Raw genomic sequence first — 16263 nt, forward strand, 5'->3', positions numbered from 1 at the left:
GGGTATCTGTGGGTAATTGGTGGGTAAATACTTTGCTGTGACTAAACGTCAGAGCAAGAGAGGTTGTAACACAAGCAGGTTGTTGTGCTGCTTTTGAGGATAAGGCAAAGAAAGAAAAAGAGTTTAAACGCTGCTTATAGCTGATTTTCTTCCAGATCATCAAACAAAATATCTTTTGAGTCATTGCTTCTCTGGCTTCTCTTGTATCAAGATCTGATTGTGTTAACTTGTTTTAAACATTAACTACATACTTTGTAACATCTTGCTTACCACTTGGAGATGTTACGGATTCAGATAACATCTACGTTTTTTGACTAAACTGACTCTGTTAATGGATTTACAGAATATTGATCACCAACTGTTTTGATAAGCGACTGATCAGGCTGCAACTGCCAATTGTTCTAATTATTTGTCCTTAAATTGTTTAGCCTATAAAATGTCAAAAAGTTATTTAAAAAACATATTCAAATAGTGGCAAATCCTTATATGCTAGAAGTTCAAATGTGCACATTTTTGCCTTTTTTTTTTTTTTTTTTTGAAAAGTGACTGAAACCATCAATTGTTTATCGATTGATTATTGGTTTTGGACTGTGGAAGCAGAGGCTTGTGCCTGTAAACACATTTCATATCTCTCAGGTTTTTCTGGCGTTTGTTATTTTTCACTCTCATTTTGTTTGTTACTGTTGCTATTGTAGCCATAGTCAGATTATGATGCAGTTGTGTTTTTGTTTTTTGTTTTTTTGTTTTTTTTTTGCTTTGTTTTTTTTGTCCAGAGACTATAAATGCAACAACACTGTCAGAGGAATGAAGAATGAATAACTGGTTAAATTTTTAAGCTACATTCAATCAGTGTCATGTCTTTACATACAAGCCCTCTGAGGCACAATTAGGTTGACTTCACTTTTCACTTGTATCCATTTAGATCCATTTGGGGCTCTCCAGTTGTCATGTAAATGTCATTTTTTTTTTTTTTTACGAGCTGGTGACTTTTCAGTCAAGTTTGGCAAGCTGGAACAGGGGCACTTTGGTTGTTACCCTTTCCTTTGTTGTTTGCTAAAGGCCTTGAGGTTTGGCAGCCATTGTCTTTATAAACTCAAAGCTGTGTTAAATGCAGCCCTAGCCCAGCTAATGAGGGGGAGCCTTCAAAACCTCCATGAGATGATGCTGTCAAATGGGTGACATAAAAACGTTGCATGTAATCCCACTGTGCAGACCCTGGGTGTAAATATGCCAGCTCCACCATTTTCACAGTTCAAACAATCCCTCTCCCTCCTCTCCCCCTCCTCGAAAACACAGTGACAGCTCTGCGATATTCTCCTCGAGAATCCTTGGCTGCCTACGACCAATGAAACAACCAGGAACAGCTCTGATAATCTCCTTCATCCACGTTGTGGGTAAGACACCTCTCTCTTCTTCTTTGTTTCTGCGGACTGAAACTTGTGCCACTCACACATTTTGTACTGCTCAGAATTTTGGGTGTGATGCTTGGAAAAGAATTCAGTGATTTTTGAGCTGTGGATTGGTGCTATTTGTTTGCATGGTTATATGCGTGCATGCAGAATTAGAGACTTGCTGTTGCTGAAAATCAAAAGAGCCTTAATATGAATAAAAGGTAGCCCTATATAGCACTAACTGGGAATCTCATATATTAATGTCTTAAACTAAATTTTGCTGGCAAAATAATGTGGACTCCTTAATACGGAGCTTATACAAAATGCGCTGAGAGGTAACATTTGGTAGCTGTAAGAAGGAAAAATAAATGGTGATAAATGGTAAGCCATTCATCACCTTCACTCCTACAGAGAAACATATTGCATCTGTCCCAGTGGGGCTGGTCATTTTCAGATCTCTACAGTGGTCACTGAATATCTTTAATAAGTGTAATGACTTTGTAATGGTCTAACTGGACATTTAAGCAAAATTATTGCTTGGCAGTTTGTCTAAAAATGCAGCATTATTAAAATTTCAGCATTTATCAATGTTTTGTCTGCTGTGTACATTATATAGACAAAAGTATTGGGACACCTGACCGTTACACCACATTCTAAATACATAGATATTAATATGGAGTTGATAATCCCTTTGCAGTTATTACAGCTTCCAGGCTTTCCACATGATTTTGGAGTGTTTCTATGGGAATTTTTGCCCATCCATGCAGTAGAGCGTTTGTGAGGTCAGGTACTGATTATGGACAAAAAGGCCTGGCTCACAGTCTCCATTCCAGTTCATCCCAAAGGTGTTTGATGGGGTTGAGGTCAGGGCTCTGTGTGGGCCAGTCAAGTTCTTCCACACCAAACTCATCCAGCCATGTCTTTATGGACTTTGCTTTGTGCACTGGGGCTCAGACATGCTGGAATAGAAACAGACCTTCCCCAAACTGTTGTCACAAAGTTGGAAGCACAGCATTGTCCAAAATGTCTTGGTATGCTGAAGTATTAAGATTTCCCTTCACTGGAATTAAGGGGCTGAGCCCAATCCTCTGTCTGAATACTTGAGTTTATATAGTGTAGCTTTCTTGAACAATAAGTTCTCATGAGTAAATCACAGACCACCTTCATCACTGTTACAATGACTCGGTTAAAATGACCCTGTGGTCTTTTTTAGAAGACAAATGATGCTTCCATTCAGTGATTTTCATTGAACCCATTGTATTTGTCGAATAGATGTGTTGAATTAAATTCCCCTCTGATAAAACATCAGAGAGTGTTTGAAAGCTGTTTACTCCATGTTTGTTTGTTAGCAATCTTCTTCTTCCCTACCTTTGCTGGCATGTGCACGATAATAACCAAACGGAGCCACAAAACAGTGCTTTTTGGCAACAACTCCATTTTTAAAGGGACAGTTCACCCCAGCATCAAAGAAAAAGCATATTATTCCCCATACTTGTAGTGCTGTTTATCCATCTGGACTGTTTTGGTGTGAATTGCTGAGTTTTTGAGTTACTAGCTTCAGAGGTGTCTGCCTTTTCTCAGGGTCTGTGGATTCTCTTTAATAACTCGGCAACTCACACCAAACTCTGGATGGATAAATAGGTATACAGGTGAGATGAAAAATATGGTTTCTTTATTTATTTTTGAACTGTGCCGTTAAGCTTACAAAACCAAACCTACTTAGTTAGAGGATGATCATGGTCCTTGTTAAAAGAAACTCATGTTGACTGGTGATGTGAGATCGGGTCTCCCAGTGATCCAGTGATATACCTTCACAACAGGTTTTGTAGTGAGATACAAACATCGTCTTCCACCTTTGATTTGCTCTTATAACTTCAAGAGGCTGGTTGTCAGAAAACCTAAGTGGTTTACAGTGTTTGAACAACCATAAAATGTTGCTTCCTCTGAAGTGAACAAAGTTAACACTGGATTGGTTTCTTGATGTAGTATATACATACTTTTGCTCCATGGTTGCTGGGACATATACTGCTAAGAAGGCGACTGACTGATAGAAAAAACTAAAGGCAGCAAACCTGCCTGTTGGGTGATCATGATTTTATGGGGAGTGATGTTATTATTTTTTACAGCTCAATGCTTTTCCACTATTTCTTGATTTTGCCTTTGCTGTGTTCAAAATGGTGTACTTTTGCATTTTTGAACAGGTTGCAAGATGAAAATATTTGCTAGAAGATATTTTGCTAGAAAAAATGCATTACAAACAAATCCTCACACAGCACTGTATTAAACAATGAAATTCGGTCAGAAATAATTACCATTCAATTGAAAATAGCGGTGCAGTTTATGTCACTGTTTTTATTCCTCAGCACTGCTCAAGCACAAGGCACACACTCTAGACGTGACCCATGTCCATCATCCGTCCCTTGTCTCTGTCTAGTTTGGCTGCTCATCACGCAACAATACTGTGGCTTCTCATTTGCAAGCACATGTTTTGTGTGGTTCCTCTTTTGCTTCCCATGGATCTCTCTGCAGGGAGCTGAGTTGACAGACTTGTCTGATTGATGTTTTGTGGGGTGTCTCATCAACTATTGTTTTCCTCACCAACGTTCAGTATCTTCACTTACCAGCCTTATCTGTCCCTCTCATGTGGATGCAGACGTATCAGATTCACTGGGGCTACAGGGAAGAAATTAGTTGTATGGCGACTAAAGTAACCAAACAGAGAGTTTACTTTTCTTTTGTCTGACATGAACATTTTTAGAATTAAATTTTATTGTAGTGTGCTCTAAATGTGTTTCTTTGCCGCTCACAACTTCTTTTTGGATGACTTTCCCAACTTCCATATCAAAAAAGTCATGACTCCATGCAAGTAGAGTACTCACCTTAAGACCATGAATAGTTTTCTTCTAGTTTGAGTGTGTGCCTGAAAACTTTCCCACAGAACTTTCCTGGATGTCAGTGTTCACCCCCTTTTCTACCCCTGCACCCTTTGATAATTCTGCCCAAAACTCCTTAAATTCGCAGAGGAATTCTGAAGAATTCTTGAAAAACTCCTCTCTGGCAGTAGATGTGTTACTGCCAACCCGTTCACCTACTTGATGAAGTGGGCAAGGCTGGAAGGTTGGAGAGGCAGGATGTCCGATCACGGCTCAGGCCATTAAAGATGAAGGACGGGTGTGTGGTCAGAGGTAGAGGGGAAAACCAAGCCTGGCATGCGGACTGTGGGCGCTCGCACCCTCCCTCATAGCATCACAAACCAGGCCGACACTTTCCCCAGTAATGAGCTGGGGCCCAGACTATGGGGTCAATTATTCATACTCAGTCAGCTGGGAGAGATATAGTGAGAGAGGAGGGGTGTTGAAACCTCCTCAAATCCTACAATTCTACCACACTCCGCAATGATTTTTTTTTTGTAGCAGCGCTGCCTCCATCCACACAACTAAATCTAAGCCCAAGTCTTGTCTGGATGGATGGAGTCTAACTTTAAAAGGCATACAGGAGTGGCCACTCACTCCAGTGGCCATCCTGCAGCAGTAGCCTTGGCTACTCAGCCATTCTCGGGCCTCACAATTACTGTGTTGAAAGGACAGACATTGATCGTCAACACACTACAACTGTTTCCAACTACTGTCATTATGCATACAGTAGACCATGTCGGGTCCGTTATCAAAGAGAATTACTCAACGTGGAGAGCCCCAGTGTCAGGTATTGTTCCTGTCTGTGCTTCACTTGGATTATGTTACTGATTAGCATTGTAGATGCCTCTGTAGGTGCAGTCCCTGCTGAAAATTATGGGGGAGGTCAAACACAAAAGCAAATACTCCTTCGTACTCAAGATCCTTCGCAAGAGCAGAACCATCACAGAGGACTGCAATGGCAGTTTACTTGTTTTGTCAAAAACAAATGAGCGCTCGGATCATTGGCAAAACAGCACAGAACAATCAAACCTATTGAGGTGCTGCCCTTCAGATCTGTTTAAGATAGGATTGAAGACATTGATGGAGCAACCCATGGGAATGAGAACAGCACCTTCTTTCAAGGCCATTTTACCAAAGCAGATATTTCCATGTCTCCATGTTTAGTGGCAAGATCAGGATAATCCATTTAGGTGACAGATTGCTGAGCTTTTCAAAGGGAACAATAATCGTTCTTAACGCATCTGCACCTGTGGTCATAGTATGTGCAGTGATGATCCATGTGAAATCTGAGATTCAAAATGTCAACCCCTGTAGGGTGGAAAGATGTGTGCAAAAAGTCTGAAGTCTTCAACTTTAATTCACAAAGTTACTTTTTAAAAGCATCAAAACATTCATAGAAACTTGTTCAATCGCTTTTATTTTTGAGGTACTTGTACTCCGCTTGTATACTGTCACTTTCCGCCACTTACCACTTCTACTCCACTACATTTTGGAGGTAGTATTGTTGTTCTTTTTACATGACCGCCACTATGGCTGTAGTTACTAGGTGCATTTCAAATTTAAATTTAAATAAATCTTAGAATCAGATTTTAAATTATTAGTAAGTTCTGTAGGTAGCTTTATGAATGATGATAATGATAATAACGCGCAGATGATAATAATAATAATAACAACAGCAACAATAATAATAATGATAACAATAATAATAACCTGACCTCTGTAGCATCCCCTCATCTCTGACTGACACCAGTGGCCCAAGATTAGCCGCTACTGCTACTTGGCTATCATCAGTCATGTTTCATTGTAGGGAGTGTAGGTGCCTGGTTTAAACTAGAAAGAAGAATGCATTCATACTGACCACGGACCACACTTTTTAAGCCTACAGAGGAGAATCTGATACTTCAAAAATAGGTTTTAGTTGACATATAACTTATGCTGACAGTTTTTACATAGCATATGTTTAAAATGCTATTATTACTGAGTCATAATTGTCAATGAATATTTTATGTGTAAAGGTTGAGTAGATAAGATCCTTGGTGCATTCATTTCTGAGTTCATAATAATGGACCAAATCAAATCATGTAATAAAAATAAACATTACAGAACCTCTCTATTAAAACAGGGCTCCTATGCAACTTAATAACATTGGATATCTACTGGAGGGCATGCTGTGTACATTCAGTTGCAAGTGACTGGAATGGAGAGACATCTATCAAAATCACACAAAGGCCACCATCAAGATGCACCATGAAGTAAAAACGCATGGAAAGAAAATTCTCCTGTTTATTAGCCGTCATCATTCCCATAAATATATGTGCAAATAAATGGCTAGCATCACACAGGGAGCAAATGTGTCCCCAATGAAGCCTTGGTAATGGGAGGGTGGAGGGAGGCGAGGCAATATGTGTGTGTTTGCGGATGAGCAAGAGAGACAGACACAGAATAGTGGGGGGTGCATGGATGAAAAATCATCACCAGTCCAAATGCAGATATTGTGGCGGCCTCACACTCTTGCCGGTGTCACCCTCCATTCGTCACTGTCCGCAAGCCTGCCTCTCATTAAGTGGCCCCGCTCCGGCGACAACTTAATTTCCTTAAGAGGACCAGACACCTGATTCAATTGTGTGCCCATTACAGATTTGTTTTCACCATCTAGGCCTTGCTGGGACCACATGGCTGTGAACAGAAATACTCCCACTATTATTAAATGTTGTGGACATAATTCCCAGACGTATGATTCATGTCTGCCTCCCAGTATCCATCCCTCACAATGCCCTTAGCTCCAGTCAGCTGGGCTGGTTCAGCTCTTTGCCTGCCTGCTGAATGTCATCAGTGTTGTCTTTTCTTCTGTATGTTCTCACAGTAACACTTTGTCTCCCAACACTCTTATGTCAAGCGTTAGAGTTTTTTGTAAAATATTCTCAGTAGCTTCTCATATTGAACTACTGATTTTTGTGTTTTGAATGCAGACCTTTTTAAACAAAATAACTGTTCCTCGCATGATTAATAAGCTCATTGGTTTGTTATCATGTCATCACAAGACCCGGAGCTCTTCAATAATTCAGAAACACATTTGAACTGTTTCAACATGACTGCTCCTCAGTCCTCTGTCTTTGAAGATCACACAGTGTAAGATGTTTTCATCTGTCAGCGCAGGCGAGACTTCCATTGTCCATTTGACTGCTGGTCTCCATAGTTTACCTCTCACCTACACCTGTCAGTCAAACAGTAGCCATCGGAGACCGGTGAGAAAGAGCTTTTCCTCTTGTACAGGGTTTAACTGATTGTTGCTGTAATTTTTCTGTCATGGCTTTTATCTGTTAGGTGTGAGTATGTTTGATACCAGATGCTTGCCCAAAACCACACAAAAGCCTCATGTATTCATTTATTTATGGTTTTCTCTTTTTTTTTTTACAAGCATCCTGTCAATTACCCAAAAAAAGTTATCCTTTGAGGAGTCATTTTTGATCTCACAATCGTCCAAATAGGATTATGTGTGTGTGTGTGTGGGCGCGCACTGTTTGGTGTTGGTATGGGATGCTGTGAATCCTGAATGAAGAGATGAACACCCACCCCCACTTATTTCCACACAAACACAGTCAGAGTGCAGGTTTTTGCCTTAAACCTATCCAGAAGACACCTCCAAGATATAAAACTGCTGAGTATGGGTCTGTTCTCAGCAGCCAATAAAACACAGAGAAAAACTCAAAGTTATAGAAGGTATTCACTCCCCCTTACTGTTCCTTTCCTGTGATGCTTTCCTTCTGATCCTGCTATGTGTATGTGTGTGTGTGTGTGTGTCCTTTTGGTCTTATTGGCAGTATTGGCAGCTTTTCCAAAGCAGCCAAAGCAAAGGGAACCTGCCCTTGCAAATTTTTAGGGGCTTAGTTCAGTAGATGTTTTAAAGGGAGGACATTAAGTCGTGCTAAGCTACACACACCTCAGCTGCGCCCCAAATCTATCAGATCTAAATGTGGTTCACCTGTGCCTTTCATTGGTTGGTTTCTCATTGGGATCATTTTCATGCAAGGTAATATGAGGCCAGGGGTTGTGGTGCAGAAACAATGTTATAAATTCACTGTTACCGAATTATGGTGCAACACTGATTTTTATTAGTTATAAAAATTGAGGAAGAAACCATAAAGTAATAGTTGGATTTTGCTCTTGTCGAGAGAGAGATGAACAGATGTTTCCACTCGCATGCCTGTGTGTAATATAAAGTTACTGCCGCCTGAATCTTAGCTTAGTTTGGCATAAAGACAGAAAAGGGGGTGGACAGGGGGTACACATGGCACCCTCTTGCTGACAGCAAGACTATGGGATGTCCGTTCTCTTAGCCATGAAAGGGTCTCACACATGGCTCATTTTCACCAGGTTTTATTCAGGAAAACCAAGGCTTGAGCTGATGTGAGTCCTTAGACGTCAAGAACGTAGAGACTTGACACATCTGTAGTTGATCACCGGGTCAACATGCAGGCAATAAAAGCCAAGATTCTCACCCGTAAGCAATTTAAAATTCTCAGTTCACCTGAACTGCATGTTTTACTACAGTCTAGAGACTGTGAACTAGAATTGTGCAACTCAGTATGCAGCTGTGAAGACCTTGCTTGCTGATCATTCAAGTTTCTCTTATATACACCAGCTGATTCTCCATGTTTCTATTTCCGCTGCATTTTTTGTCAGTCCCCCCCCCCTCCCCCATCTGGTCCACTAGAGCTCAGCAGCGTGTGTGGAGGAGTGTCTCCTGTTCCCCCTGTCCTCTCCCTCTCCAGGAGCATCAAAAGGAGGAGGACCCACGCAGGGTGTTTGAAGAGCCCACCGACACTCCCCTATGGGTGGTGAACTGGCAGATGCTCAAAAAACACAACTCTATCTAGGCAGGAGGAGCATCCTTCTCATCTGCTTTTGTACCCCTGCCATTGGTTTCCCTTTCAGCCATCAAGCTTAGTTTGTAGATTCGTGCACCTAACATTTTGCAATCAACTGATGCCATTCGTTCTTGTGTTTACGGTGATTCGGTGTTATGACCATTTGCCCTTGGTTGCATATATCTGCAGATTAATTTTTACTGCTCTTCAGACTTGTGTCTTGAATACTTAACCTTTAAAAGGTCGACTCACCCGTTTACAGTATTTTCTCTCTTTTTTCTGGAGAGATAAGAGAGAAAGAAACTCCGTCTTGTTTTGAGCAGACATTAAAAATATTCTTCCCAAACGTGAAGCTGAACTGCATTAAAACCATGAATCCCTAACCACTGGACTGATCAAATTGTACCTCCCAATAAAATCAGTTTCCAATCAGCATCTGATTTCAGAAATAATGTTCTGGTCACTTTGATTTATCCACAGACCCCACTGTGAACCATTTTTGTTGAAGTTGGAAGTTTCTTTGCTAGAAAGAACACAGTTCACAGTGTAAATGAATAAAGATTAGATGGATTACTCAGAGTAACGCAGGAAAAACACGCTGCAGTTGAATTTTTAAACATGCTAGCTGCGTGGCTGTAGGGATGGCAATGGTCAAATAAAAGAATGGTCAGGCCCTCTTTTTACAAAATTTTATGCCAGTCCATATAATAATTATTTCAGTCCGAACCAGACGCTCATTGTCCTCACAGGATGAAGCTTGCTCACTTTCCAAAGTCTCCTCTTGTGGCACCATGAGTTTCAGATTTGAGGTTTTGAGTAAAATGGCTTGACAGCTATTGAACAGATTGTCAATCTTGCTGAATCCTCCGCCGGAAGATATCCCAGAGAAGGCTCATTCTCCTGGTTAAATGAACCCCAAACTGTGTCCCTGGCCAGAAACTACTATGGGTAAATATTTTTGAACTGCCCTTTTTAACAAGAAGCAATTCATTGAGCTCATCTGGCACAGACGGCTAGACACGAGATTTCTTCTCTCAGTAACTGCGTCTCATACTGTGTTTTTCCCCTATCAAGAACAAAAACTGCAACACTGTTTGCTGCCAACACATAGAAGCACACTGTATTGTCAGGATCTTTTTAGCAGCTCAGCCATCATAGCAGCACAGCTGTGGTCCCTGCCATGCTGATTGTCTGGCCTTTAGCTTCCTGGGTGGCAGCACTGAAGCTTTGACCTGCTCTGTCTCGCTGTACTCCACCTGCTCTTTCAGTCTGCCTGTATGTGCTTGACAACACTCACCTCCTCTGACAGGCCTCCCTGAATGTTGGCTCCTCAAAGACAAGCCTCCCTCTCCCTCCCTGCCGCTCTCTCTCTCTCTCTCTCTCTCTCTCCCCCTCTTTAATTCTTTATCTTTTTCCTTCTCCCAATTTTTCCAGTGTCTCCCTGAATCTCTTTCACTCTGCCTGTCCATCTATCAAAGCCAACTCCTCTCCGAGCTCCTGCGCTCTCATGTCAGTGAGAGGTGAAAGAGGTGTCTTATAGTGAAGAAGAACCTACAACTTTGTTTCATATTACACCTCACAGGCTGCTGTAGCTGTCTGTGGCTATCAGCCTCTGCTGCTGCCTCCCCAAACCTTTTTTTTCACCTTACACAAATAGCTTTCTATTGCTTGTTGGCAAAGATTAGTAATATATTCAGTAATTTTAAGATGAAATGTAAATAATGACAGAGCTTGAATATAATAGGTGAAAAATTAGGACAATATCACGTATCTATTGTATAATGGACTTGTAACTTGTAACTGTTTTGAATACTACTATATGAGGTTTATTAAAGCTTATGACGTGAGTGTTTGGCGAGCTTTGGGCACCAATGAGCAGGTGTCTCTGCCCATAATCAGTTTGGGTGGCTGCCATATGCTCCTTCTGCATTTGGTTGAAATATTATTATGAAGACTAATCGGTGTTTGACTTCTGATTTTGACTTTGGTGAATGCTGTCACATTGACAGCAAAATGCAAGATGCTTGCGCTTAGGATGAGGGGAAATAAAGAAGACTACCTGCTATTTAAAACTAAGCAGTGTCGTCTTGTCTTAATTGTTCCTTGTTTGCCTGTTGTGGTTTGACCAGGTGATCCTCAATGGGTCTCTTTAAAACCTGAACTATTTTCAACTTTCTGCAACTTGAGCACCGTGCCAAAGGAAGGCAGCCACCTCCCAGCGCTCCCCGCACCTGCCTGAACACTGAGTCGTGTTCGATATTGCAATGCATGGATTTCAGATGTGATTCTCTCAAGCGATGCGTCTGTGCGAACGGGCTGACAATCAGCGGCGGGATGCACTGCAAATACGGACACTTTGCATCATGTTTGGTTTGTGATTCAGCAGGGAAACAGAAAACACAGCTCTGTTTTTACCCTCTTCATTTTCATTGATCCCACTACCCCCCCCGAGCAAGCTATTACAACTCCATGGTCATATTTCATTAAAGAACTGTTTAAAATGCAACACTCTTAATCGGCTCATTGTAACTTTGTGTGCGTGTGTGCGTGCAGCAGCAGTAACGCGTGTCATTCCTGCGTTTGTTCGATCCCTTTATCTAGTGATCAAAAAGGGATTGCGTGTCCATGCTGAAGGGGGTTGGCCCAGTGAAGGAAGGGAGAGGGTCTCTACACATGTACTCCTTGTCAATGAATTTAGGCAATCTTTTTTTTTTTATTATTAATGAATATTTCAGTAGTTATTGCAGCGAGCTACTCGTGTGAGTCTCTCTTTTCACTGCTCCCTTTGCTCATAAGTGAATCACTCATCTAATGATTTAATTAATAGCATTGTATCCACAGATGAAAAGCTTATATTTAATCAGCAAAATGGAGTGAACTGAGATCAGGGGCCTTGACTGTCATCAAAATGTGCTTGAGGTCCCACTTGCTCACTAAGCCACTTTAAGCCCTGGGACACCCATACTTAATTGAGAGTTAATAAATAAATGTGGTTAGAGTAATCCCTGGATCCAGCCCCTCAGAGCTCTCAGTCTAGGCTCCGTGTGTGTGTTTTTTTGAGTGTGCCTGTGTGTGTGCATACATGCATACCCTGGCCAAGCTCCCTATGTCACCCCATCAGTGCCAAAGCAGACTCTACTGTAGTGTGCCAGATACTGGTTTATTTACCTGAGGTACCCCCTGTGTCAAGTGCCATATGTTAGATCCCGGGACAATTGGCCCCAGAATGCACCTTCTCTCTTTTTTTTTTCCCAATTTTAGACACATATAGTATTGTATATTTATTAAAGAAATCATTAATTTTTAATTTAAAGGTTCCACTGAGAACTTCTTCTGAAAAGAGCAGACACTTTGTCTTGGATTGTATATCATCTTCAGTAGAGGTTTGACTTGTGGTGTTAAGCTACCGCTACCAGAAAAACTGTACAAACATATGGATTTTCACAAAGTTAAGAAAAAGAGTAGTTGCTTCTGCTAACGTTACATTCACCCCCTTTACATCTAACCTGATGTTCAGGTGAAAAAATAATGAATAACACACACAGGAAAAAAATCTTGCATGAATTGACTTTTTTGGAAAATAAATACCGACAAATGCCATAGCGATTACCTGAATTTTTACACATCCCTAAAACGATACAGGAAAGCTCCGCTCGGAAGTCAACACATTTTATGTAAGCTTGACAATGAGTAACTTATAATGCTGATGCTAATGCTATTATGTATATGTTAGTCGACAAGAGGCAAGAAAGCAGAGTATAGAAATGCCAAACGATAGGTAAAATTATTTAGAAAAAGTGTCACCGTTACATAGTTTGTCCATCAGAAAGGATGCACAAGTTGACCTTGATTCACATAAGTAAACAAAAGTGTGTTACCATTATTTAGATAAACAAATCCAAGGGATCCGCTTCATTTCACGCTAATGTGATGGTCGATATCAACCAGAGGACAACAGCCATTTTGACTTGTCATACAAGGAAAGGCACAGGTGTTACTAATAACAAGTCCCAGTCCCCCAGTAAGACATGACAGTTTGACAGTGAGCCAGCGTGCACAATACCAGGACCCATCCTGCAACTGAAGCAGCTAAATGAAAGTCAGCTATCATTAATTTTATTATTTACGCGTGTGCTTCTCCTTCAGTGACGTGTCAGAATGTTTTCATTTTAACAGCCTGTAGAAAAGCTGTCAGTAATGTAAGTGTAAACCGAAAAGGCAAATTCATAACTTTAATTTAAATGTCCAACTGAAGACAGAAGGTTGTAGCCTCTACTGAATGTTTTTTATTTATTTATTTAATATTTTTTTTTAAACTTGTGGGTGTGTGCTATACTAATTCACATTTGCTGGTATGAAAGAGAAGGGAAAAAGGAAAAAAAAAGAAGAAATGGAGAGAGAGAAGTGTGTGTTTAGCTAAGCAGGGGCAGCCCCTGGTCCATTGCCCATCATTTATTGATAAAGGCCCTGGAAAATGCACAGGGAAAAAAAAAAAAAAACTAATGAAATTATCAACGTTGTTGAATTAATGATGAATGGGAATAAGAAAAGGCTGGGCTCTCTGTGGAGCCAGAGAGAAGCGCTGCTTCATTAGCCATGCAGTCTCATCACATCCTCTTTTGGAGCTGCAGACACTGGGGCTCTCCACGCTCTCCTCTCCTCACCATCAGGACCTGCCATTGGATTCCATTCAAAAAAAAAAAAAAAAAAATCTCATTCCCTCCGCCCCCACCTCGCTGCTTTTTTCTCCTTTCCCTATTTTTTTTTGTCTTCTCTGTTACTTCACCTGCCACCTGCCACCTCCACCCTCATCGCTTTTCAGAAGACGGGAACTCTTTGGTGGCTAATTTCATGTGGCATTTCTCACACTTTTCCTGAAGAAGAAGAAGAAGAGAGAAAAGGCTGACCAGATTCTGGAGGTACTCGTGGTCAGGGAGCAAACCTCTTTTCCCTGCCTACTTTCTTTCTTTCTTTCTTTCTTTTTTGTTCCCCAGCTCTCCCTCCTGACTGCCTCTCTGTGGATATCATTCCTGATTCTGCACATGCAAATGATATGGGAGGGGAGGGGAGAGGAAAGGGGGGGTGGAGGGCTCCGTTTGGATCCATTGCCCCCTCCTCCTCCTCCTCCTCCTCCTCCTTCCTCGTCTTCTTCTTCTTCTTCTTTTCCCTGAGTGGAGCAGGAGTGGTCTGGCGAGCCGAAGCACGCTGAGAAATCACGGGCATGGGGTCTCATTAGGTAAGCAGAGGCCACGGCTGCAGGGCTTCACCCAGACACTGATTATTCTGAGAGCAATATCTGGAGGATCACCTCAGCTGTACACCTTATTAGAGCTGCTGTCTCTTACAGTTCACAGCCCTATCTGACTCAAGAAAATGAATTAATCTTGTCTGTTGTGTGGGATCGCGGAACTATTTTTGCTCCATTTAAACGTTGTCTGCATAGACGTTTTATATTCACAAAGCACGATAGAGCTTCTAACTGTCCTCTTTCTCCTCACAGTCGCTCCTCTACTTGATTTCCAGCTGCTGTCTTCTGGTGAGGCCTTCCTGTTTCATTTATTAGTACACAAATGCACTAATGATTTTATTCTGCCTATTTCAAAGATAAAGTACTTATCGTACAGCCCTGTATTCACTTGAATTCAGTTCACAACAGAATGAATGACAGTATTTGGTGGGGTTGTTTTTGGAGCTACATAATACCTTGAACAGATCACCCATATATGCATGCAGCCCACTCATAAAAATTGATGACACAAAGCACAGTGCATGACAGACAGCAGTGACACACATAATATAATGTGCAGTCCTTTACATGGTAATCTGATCTGAGAGGGATTCAATTATTTAATAACAACACGACAGACTATCATTAAAACAAATTGTGTATGTCAACGCGGGCTCACAGTCAGAGCTGCGAGGTCACAGGTGTAATGTTGTGTTTTGAAGTCTTGATCCCTCCCACACACACACACACACACACACACACACACACACACACACCCTTTCTCTGCCTGCTGGTTCTCTGCTTATGAATCGGCTGAATTGATCCTCATACAAATTAGGTCTGTCCTCAAAGGGCTCCATCAATACATTGACTCCTTTTATGAGGGTCATCAAACAGCCATTACTGGGCATCAGGGGGTCCCGTTTGGGGAGAGGCTGCCCAGGGTGACTGATGAGCCGGGTGGGGATGGTAGCTCGTCTGGGGGCCTCGGAGCTGTGGGCCTGTAGTAGAGAAGGGAGGGGAGGAGGTGCTTATTGACTGTTGGATTCATTAGTTAAGCAAAGCCAAATTAATTTTGTGCAACAGAGCTACTGCTACCTTAGTTTGTTATTTGTCTGGGAAAGCCTAAAAGTGTTTTACTTTACAGCTCTGGAATACTTTAAACATAATTTTTGTCTGTCTGGAAAACCTGAAGCAGATTGAACAGATGATCCTCCCTCTGTGTAATTAGGGTGTTTTTACTTTTCTGGTACAAGGGGAGGTACACATGTACTGAGTTTATGTTGTCCATTAACGTGCAAGTGATTTGGCAATGCAAATTACCAGAAAAATAGAAGTAAAACAGATTTGTTGCTGCATGAAGCACTAAATTACATAATTTAAAAACCCTGTTTGTTCATCTGGCCTGGTCCTGCTTCTTGAATGGCTTTTCTCAGAGCTTGTGTGTCTTAATTATTGTTGAGTTTTGTGACAGTATAAATGATTCCTTACAAGCATGACATTTGTTTTAGCATAGTTGGTTGTTGCATTAATAAAGGCCAGACTTTCATTCTCCTGATTCCGACAAGAAAAAGGAAAAATATTCAAACAAACAAAATCCTTAAAATGTGTGATATTTTACTCATGACAAGGAAAAATAATGTTGAAGTACCAACAATAGACAAGCAGAGGGAGGGGAGAAAAGCCCCGGAGTATTCCCAGCGGTTGCTCTCAGGTATTACGAAAGAATCTTTGAAACTGAACACAGACGCGGCAGCATGTAAACAAACTGTCACTGCTGTCAAACACTTGTTTCAAGAAGTGTCAAAAGTTCAGACTTTTCAATTACAACAGTTTTAATATGCACGCAGGCCTCCCCCGAC

General features: G+C 41.3%; 1 long non-coding RNA gene across 5 annotated transcripts in view; it reads left to right on the forward strand.

Annotated features, from left to right (window-relative positions):
- Positions 1 to 16263, forward strand: part of LOC124073370 — a 152639-nt gene that overhangs the window by 74123 nt on the left and 62253 nt on the right. Inside the window, exon 3 of one of the 5 annotated variants that reach the window (XR_006845674.1) lies at positions 1297 to 1394. The exons of the other annotated variants lie outside the window; for them this stretch is intronic. This is a non-coding gene — a long non-coding RNA (uncharacterized LOC124073370). The remainder of the gene's footprint in view (positions 1 to 1296; positions 1395 to 16263) is intronic. 5 annotated transcript variants of the gene reach the window in all.

The sequence above is a fragment of the Scatophagus argus genome, chromosome 2 (genome assembly GCF_020382885.2).
Source record: "Scatophagus argus isolate fScaArg1 chromosome 2, fScaArg1.pri, whole genome shotgun sequence".
Taxonomy (NCBI): Eukaryota; Metazoa; Chordata; class Actinopteri; family Scatophagidae; genus Scatophagus; species Scatophagus argus.